The following is an 8,395-nucleotide window of genomic DNA, read 5'->3' as shown; positions in this document are numbered from 1 at the left end:
CCTGTGAGGTGCCAGCTGCCATGGTGATCTGCCATTCCTCTCCTCTAATGGAGAGAATTAGAAAATAAAGAAGAGCCCATGGGGATCTCACAACAGGCAACGGTTGCCTTGTAACTTGATGGGACTTAGGGATTGAACATGGGATCCATCCAAAATGGCACCCGTTTCTCCATATAGTGCACTACCTTGGACCAGCGCTCAGGTCAAAAGTAGTGCACTATATAGGGAATAGGATACCTTTTAGGACTCAGGCAGTTTATTTCTACCCAGACATCTGTCTTAGCCTGGCATCCAAACTGAACATTTCACTGAAGCGTAGAAAAATCGGTTTGAATGCCAGGCTACTGTTGAATCCCAAATGGCACCCTATTCCCTATGTAAAAATCTATGGACTCTGGTCAAAAGTAGTGTACTATATAAGGAATTGGGCTCCATTTGGGACACACAGTTACATGTGTCTACCCCAATGCCCACTTCCGTTTACAGTCATCATTCTGCAGCCGTCTTGTACAAACTTTGGATCAGACAGATTCCAATCCTGTACAGAACTATGGAATCCCAGCTTGAATGAAGAGCTCCATCGGAGTGATCCAAAGAAATAGGTAGAAATGTCATCTTGTGTCTTGAATGTTTCACCAAAAGAGGAGAGTTTTGTCGTTAATGTCATATGCATTATCACGTAAATCAAGTATCCCCCATTCTCGTTTGCAACAGAAATGAGCAGACAAAACAAAAGCAGCCATTTTCCTTTGAAAAATATTAAAACTTTAATAAAGGCTACAATCTCTTAATAATTACAATAATTATAGGTCCATGTAAATCTTTAAATGAAACTCTGTATATAATGTATAATTTACAGTTTAGATAGAACAAAACAACAACACAAAAGCCGTGGCGTAAAAACAAATGACATGATTACAGGATACTATTAAATGCATTAAAAAAATAATATTTTCAACATAAAAACCCCTTCTGAAAACCAAGGGAATAATTATTAACACCCTGAATCAGGGTAGTACATGGTATGGCATCCATGTAGGCACAGGTGCTGTACTCATAAAAACACTAGCAATAGTGTTTGTGTCCTTTTATCCATACTTCAAAAAAATGCATAATTACAAATGTATACAAGGAGCTCCGTCGTTTAAGATGTTCTTTTCACAACATTCAAAAGCTATTGGAGCAACATTTCTTAAAACGTTTTTTTTTTTCTTTTTCTTTTTCTTCTCTTCTCTCCAACGCTAATAAATATGGATCGGAAGCCATTTTGAAACGTGGCGATATTAAAGCCACTGCTTCCTGGAGAGATGGTTCATCTCAAGGTTATTTTGGTGTGCTCGCTGTAAACACTTCTTTTCTCCAGGTCCTCTCTGTTCATCTCATCCTAATTCGTGTCTCTTTCTCATCTCTCTTTCGCGTCTTTCCCTGTGTGGTGCCTGGTCCACAAACAAAGGCACAACAACCTAAAAAAAAGAAAAGGATAGAGCTCGGCGCTGGAGTGAGAGACAACCAACGACTCTTACTCTGGCTCACAAATGGAAGAGAACACATATCAGCAGCAGCATATATTAAGACTGGGTTGGTTGGTTTACTACGACAGTGGAAGGTTCAGTCTCAGCAGACCCCTGGTACAGTGAGGTTGGACAGGGGTAAAGGGGGGGGGGGGGGCACTAGACTAGTGTCATGACCTTAGTGACATTACAAGGTACATAAAAATAAAAACAAATCACCACAGTATTCTCCCAATACTCGAAGCAGCTTGTCCATCAACTGGACATGAGGGGGGGGGGGGACAGGGTTGGGTGGGGTGGGTTGGGTGGGTGGGTGGGTAGGTAGACAAGTTGAAGGTGAGGGAGGGAGAGGACATTTTTTCAATAAATACACAAACTTTCAAATCATGACAAGAACGCATCAATATAATGTAATACGTGTATATACACACATATTTTCATGTATGTATACGCACACGTATAGACGTTTCATGTTGTAACAACGTTTGCACAACATTCGCACAACGTTATAAGAGCAGGTGGCGGCATTTGCGGGGCTTCTGGCGCTGTCACCAGTCCATTGCAGGCGACCAGGGAGCGACGCAACGTTCTCACAACGTTACCACTATTTAACCGCAACGTTGGTCTCTCGTATTGGACAAACAGTCATCTGCATCTTCAGTGGTTAAATTCAGGGAGCCTAGAGGCCTCCAGTCGCCGTCTCTCTCTGTCTGTAGTGTCGTTCCCTTGTGTTTCTAAGGCTGATTGGTTAAGACAGTCAGGGGGGGGGGGGGCGGGGCCTCTTCTGGGTTCGGCATACTTCATTGGCTCGTGTTCCTTCAATCACACTCCTCTTGTGCTGGATATATTAACTCTTATTTAGCTTAATAGTAGGAAAGAAAGTCTGGAGCGTTTCCCCCTATATCAAGTCAGTCACTCCGGTTCCTCGCAACATTCTGTGCCCTGGAGGATGTGTATTTGGTTGATGGAAAAGGTAGGGTTGGGTAAGGGTGGCGTCAGTCCATCCTCTCCACCTTACCCAGGACCTTGCCCTCGTACATGGGCAGAAGGGCGCCGTCCTCCCATACCTCCTCGAACACGGCCCCGCACTCAAACTCATCGCTGGCCTTCTTGAAGTAGTACCTGGAGAGAAACAAGAGAGAGAGAGAGGGGCATGGTCAGAAAATGTGTTTAGAGAGTAAAAAAACAACTAGCATGGTGTCTTGCTCTTTAACTTGACACTATGGACGAGCGAGTGCTAAAAATAGTATTTGTACCATGAGAACAGTTTCTCGACACCTACACATCCAACTCCACACACACGATGACTCAAACCCGTAACCAAACTGCCTTAGGTCACACAGTTCAGCGCCATACCTCTCACTTCAAAGAACAAAAGATTGACTACATTACGCACCATCACCAACAAACAGAACTCAACTCAACCCAACCTGGCAACCCCAACCACTCCAACTAGTTTGGGTTGCCAGGTAGGGTTGAGCTCTACAGTGATTATTTCAAGGAATTAGCAGCAGCAGCAGAGACCAACGAGAGAGAGGGAGCTAAAGGAACTTGACTGCCGACCATTGTACAGATGCCCATCTGTCCTGGATGGTCTCATTAAAGTTGAAGGGCTAATTAGGACCTGTCTTAAGCCCCCCCCCTTAGCACTGAGCTCCCCTTGTCTAGCTTGGCCTTTTAATTGTGCCCTACTGTCAAATGAAGTGCCTTCCTTTCACTAGGGCTGACATTTCAGGTGCCTGAGAGTCTGCCTGTCACTGCACGCCCCACACACACCTACTAACACACTGCTAGAGACAACTATGGAGACACACACAGAGAGAAAGACAGAGAGAGAGGCAATGAAACACACGCACACACACACACACAGAAACTCTGGGCAGCTTTCCGATCACCTGCAGAGAAAAGAGGGAGAAGGAAAGAGAGGAGCGAGAGAGGAAGAGAGGAGAAGAGGGGAGCAGGTCTCCTGGACCCCTTCCGTGGGTGTGAGAAATTGGACGCAGGCCGGGCCCGAAGGCCGACACCCCACGACGAGGAGGAGGAGGACACCAATCCAGACAGTCTCCTGGGAGGTCAAGGAGTCACCCCCCCCTCACCACCCCCCCCCTCCCTCCAAAGTCCCAGGGTTGATTCGGCTCAGGTCCATGAAGTCTACTGACTAGTTTTCCTAATGATTTCTTCTCCCCTAGCTTACAGGCAGTGATGACCAGCGGGGGAGATTTAATGATAAGCTTTGTAATGGAAAATGCCTCACTTTACCCATGTATGCCTGTACCCTGGAATCCCCCCCCCCCTGTCTTTATGAGCGACGGCCAACCTACAAGTCATACAAACAACACGTGTAGCGCGTGAAAAAGATAACACGCCCCCCCCCCCTCCACTTTTTCGTGTTTTTAGTGGTACTTAAAGAGAGGGTTGGCAAACGGTGGGTTAATGGCGAGGGAGGATTGAGGAAGCGTCGTACAGCTGCTCGGGTGTGGTTTAGATGGCTGGGTGTCGCTGTGTTTTTGTTTTGTTGGCATGATCCATTTTCAACGTGGTTGAAGGCTGTAGTGAAAGAAAAGGCCTCGCAACCTTTCTGAAAGACTGGACGCTGAAACTTCAGATGCGGAAACTAACGAGGCAGAGAGGCCTTAGTGAAGTGCGTCTTTGCGGTGTTTTATCAAATCTAAATAGATGACTGCCATTTAAATCACAAGTCCTACTTTTTGAAGGAATGGGCTCCATCTTCACAAAACAAACAGTTCCAAGGCATTGGCGCTTCTTTTCAAAGAGCGGACGAGAGAGAGAGAGAGAGCAGGGGGGAGGAAAAGAGAGAAAAGGAGAGAAAGAGAGAGAGCAGAGGGGAGGAAAAGAGAGAAAGGGGGAGAGAGAGAGAGCAGGGGGATTAAAAGAGAGAAAGGGGAGAGAGAGAGAGAGAGAGAGAGGGGGGGGGGGGAAGAGAGAAAAAGGGAGAAAGAGAGAGAGCGGGGGGAGGAAAAGAGAGAAAAGGGGAGAAAGAGAGAGAGCGGGGGGGAGGAAACGAGAGAAAGGGGGAGAGAGAGAGCGGGGGGGAGGAAAAGAGAGAGAAGGGGAGAGAGCGAGGGGGGAGAGAGAAAGGGGGAGAGAGAGCGGGGGGAGGAAAAGAGAGAGAGAGCGGGGGGAGGAAAAGAGAGAAAGGGGAGAGAGAGAGGAAAAGAGAGAAAGGGGGAGAGAGAGAGAGGGGGAGGAAAAGAGAGAGGAAAAGAGAGAAAGGGGGAGAGAGAGAGAGAGGGGGGAGGAAAAGAGAGAAAGGGGCAGAGAGAGAGAGAGTGGGGGAGGAAAAGAGAGAAAGGGGGAGAGAGAGAGGGGGAGGAAAAGAGAGAAAGGGGAGAGAGAGAGCGGGGGGAGGAAAAGAGAGAAAGGGGGAGAGAGAGAGAGCGGGGGGAGGAAAAGAGAGAAAGGGGGAGAAAGAGAGAGAGCGGGGGGAGGAAAAGAGAGAAAGGGGGAGAGAGAGAGGGGGGTGAGGAAAAGAGAGAAAGGGGGAGAGAGCGAGAGAGGGGGGGAAGAGAGAGAGTGGGGGGAGGAAAAGAGAGAGAGAGAGCGGGGGGAGGAAAAGAGAGAAAGGGGGAGAGAGAGAGGGGGGGGAGGAAAAGAGAGAAAGGGGAGAGAGCGAGAGAGGGGGAAGAGAGAGCGGGGGAGGAAAAGAGAGAGAGAGAGCGGGGGGAGGAAAAGAGAGAAAGGCGGAGAGAGAGAGAGAGGGGGGGAGGAAAAGAGAGAAAGGGGGAGAGAGAGCGGGGGGAGGAAAAGAGAGAAAGGGGGAGAGAGAGTGGGGGGAGGAAAAGAGAGAAAGGGGGAGAGAGAGAGGGGGGAGGAAAAGAGAGAAAGGGGAGAGAGAGAGCGGGGGGAGGAAAAGAGAAAAAGGGGAGAGAGAGAGCGGGGGGAGGAAAAGAGAGAAAGGGGGAGAGAGAGAGCAGGGGGAGGAAAAGAGAGAAAAGGGGAGAAAGAGAGAGCGGGGGGGAGGAAAATAGAGAAAGGGGGAGAGAGATAGCGGGGAGGAGGAAAAGAGAGAAAGGGGGAGAGAGAGAGATGGGGGAGGAAAAGAGAGAAAGGGGGAGAGAGAGAATGGGGGGAGAGAGGGGGGAGGAAAAGAGAGAAAGGGGGAGAGAGAGAGATGGGGGAGGAAAAGAGAGAAAGGGGGAGAGAGAGGGGGGGGAGGAAAAGAGAGAAAGGGGAGAGAGCGAGAGGGGGAAAGAGAGAAAGGGGGAGAGAGAGAGAGTGGGGGGAGGAAAAGAGAGAAAGGGGGAGAGAGAGAGAGGAAAAGAGAGAAAGGGGGAGAGAGAGAGAGGGGGAGGAAAAGAGAGAGGAAAAGAGAGAAAGGGGAGAGAGAGAGAGAGGGGGGAGGAAAAGAGAGAAAGGGGCAGAGAGAGAGAGAGGGGGGAGGAAAAGAGAGAAAGGGGGAGAGAGAGCGGGGGGGAGGAAAAGAGAGAAAGGGGGAGAGAGAGAGAGCGGGGGGAGGAAAAGAGAGAAAGGGGGAGAGAGAGAGCGGGGGGAGGAAAAGAGAGAAAGGGGGAGAGAGAGAGCGGGGGGAGGAAAAGAGAGAAAGGGGGAGAGAGAGAGCGGGGGGGAGGAAAAGAGAGAAAGGGGGAGAGAGAGAGAGCGGGGGGGGAAAAAGAGAGAAAGGGGGAGAGAGAGAGCGGGGGGGGGAGGAAAAGAGAGAAAGGGGGAGAGAGAGAGCGGGGGGGGAGGAAAAGAGAGAAAGGGGGAAAGAGAGAGGGGGGGAAGGAAAAGAGAGAAAAGGGGAGAGAGCGAGAGAGGGGGGGAAGAGAGAGAGCGGGGGGAGGAAAAGAGAGAGAGAGAGCGGGGGGAGGAAAAGAGAGAAAGGGGGAGAGAGAGAGGGGGGGGAAGAGAGAAAGGGGGAGAGAGAGCGGGGGGGGAGGAAAAGAGAGAAAGGGGGAGAGAGAGTGGGGGGAGGAAAAGAGAGAAAGGGGGAGAGAGAGGGGGGAGGAAAAGAGAGAAAGGGGAGAGAGAGAGAGCGGGGGGAGGAAAAGAGAAAAAGGGGGAGAGAGAGAGAGAGAGGGGGGAGGAAAAGAGAGAAAGGGGGTGAGAGAGAGCAGGGGGGAGGAAAAGAGAGAAAAGGGGAGAGAGAGAGAGAGCGGGGGGGAGGAAAATAGAGAAAGGGGGAGAGAGATAGCAGGGAGGAGGAAAAGAGAGAAAGGGGGAGAGAGAGAGAGATGGGGGAGGAAAAGAGAGAAAGGGGGAGAGAGAGAGAGGGGGAGGAAAAGAGAGAAAGGGGGAGAGAGAGCGGGGGGGAGGAAAAGAGAGAAAGGGGGAGAGAGAGCGGGGGGAGGAAAAGAGAGAAAGGGGGAGAGAGAGAGGGGGGAAAGAGAGAAAGGGGAGAGAGAGAGCGGGGGGGGAGGAAAAGAGAGAAAGGGGGAGAGAGAGAGAGCGGGGGGGAGGAAAAGAGAGAAAGGGGGAGAGAGAGAGGGAGCGGGGAGAGGAAAAGAGAGAAAGGGGAGAGAGAGCAGGGGGAGGAAAAGAGAGAGGAAAAGAGAGAAAGGGGGAGAGAGAGAGAGAGGGGGGAGGAAAAGAGAGAAAGGGGCAGAGAGAGAGAGAGTGGGGGGAGGAAAAGAGAGAAAGGGGGAGAGAGAGAGAGGGGGGAGGAAAAGAGAGAAAGGGGAGAGAGAGAGAGCGGGGGGAGGAAAAGAGAGAAAGGGGGAGAGAGAGAGGGAGCGGGGAGAGGAAAAGAGAGAAAGGGGGAGAGAGAGCGGGGGGGAGGAAAAGAGAGAAAGGGGGAGAAAGAGAGAGCGAGAGAAGTGAAGATGGAGAATAGGGAGGGAGAGAAAAGGAGTATTTCCATTGGATCGTGTTATATATGGCAAAGGATTTCTCTCTGTGCAACATCTGGCACCGATATGGTCTGGCAGCGTGGCCGAGTACTGTTCTCATGCCATGTTGAAATGAACCAACTCCACACATTCTGAGCCGTTAGAGCCATCGGCTTCAAAATCGCCCTTTCTTTCCCGCGGAAGAGTTACGGTATAGTGAGGGGTGTGATAAGTTGTTTGGATGTGTTCAGCTTGGACTTGCCGGCAGATGTGGATGTCTTTATTTTATTTTTTAGAATCAGGATACTGATGTCTTGGGAATAGTTTGTCTCTTTGGTGTGCTACAACCTGTACTCTAGTGTCCCCTTTAGGTGTAGGTTCCTTGAATGAGACATTGTGCGAAACGATTCCGTCCCTCTCGAATTCTTAACTTGATGAAGTCATAGCCACGTTCAACAACGAAACAAAACACCGGTCATTTCGACAACTCGTGCAAACCCTTCTTCAAAATGTTAAATCAACACAACTGAATCTAAGAAGGAAAAAAAGGTGCCCGTGATTCTGCCTGATGTAATCCTTGGGAGGCGGAGGAATTTGGGGGCCTCGCAGTGGCGTGTTGAGTCTGTGCACAGAATAAAAGGCCTGGACTTCAAAGCCATCCTTATTAAGAGTTGCTTACTATGGAAATCAATAGCAGATGTGAACCAAATATCACTCCAGTAAATCCCCCCCTTTCCTTTCCTCTCTGTACAGTGGATCACCCCCCCCTTTCCTTTCCTCTCTGTACAGTGGATCACCTCCACCCCCTTCCTTTCCTCTCTGTACAGTGGATCACCCCCCTTTCCTTTCCTCTCTGTACAGTGGATCACCCCCCTTTCCTTTCCTCTCTGTACAGTGGATCACCCCCCCTCCCTTTCCTCTCTGTACAGTGGATCAACCCCCCTTTCCTTTCCTCTCTGTACAGTGGATCAACCCCCCTTTCCTTTCCTCTCTGTACAGTGGATCAACCCCCCTTTCCTTTCCTCTCTGTACAGTGGATCAACCCCCCTTTCCTTTCCTCTCTGTACAGTGGATCACCCCCCTATCCTTTCCTCTCTG

At 50.1% G+C, this 8,395-nt stretch overlaps 1 pseudogene; it reads right to left on the bottom strand.

Annotated features, from left to right (window-relative positions):
• Window positions 1–742: 742 nt before the first annotated feature.
• The window catches only part of LOC135522513 (axin-2-like), a 25,114-nt pseudogene continuing 17,461 nt past the window's right edge, over window positions 743–8,395 (bottom strand).

Source organism: Oncorhynchus masou, chromosome 4 (genome assembly GCF_036934945.1).
Source record: "Oncorhynchus masou masou isolate Uvic2021 chromosome 4, UVic_Omas_1.1, whole genome shotgun sequence".
In the NCBI taxonomy this organism is placed as follows: Eukaryota; Metazoa; Chordata; class Actinopteri; order Salmoniformes; family Salmonidae; genus Oncorhynchus; species Oncorhynchus masou.
This window is presented reverse-complemented; position numbering and strand designations above follow the sequence as displayed.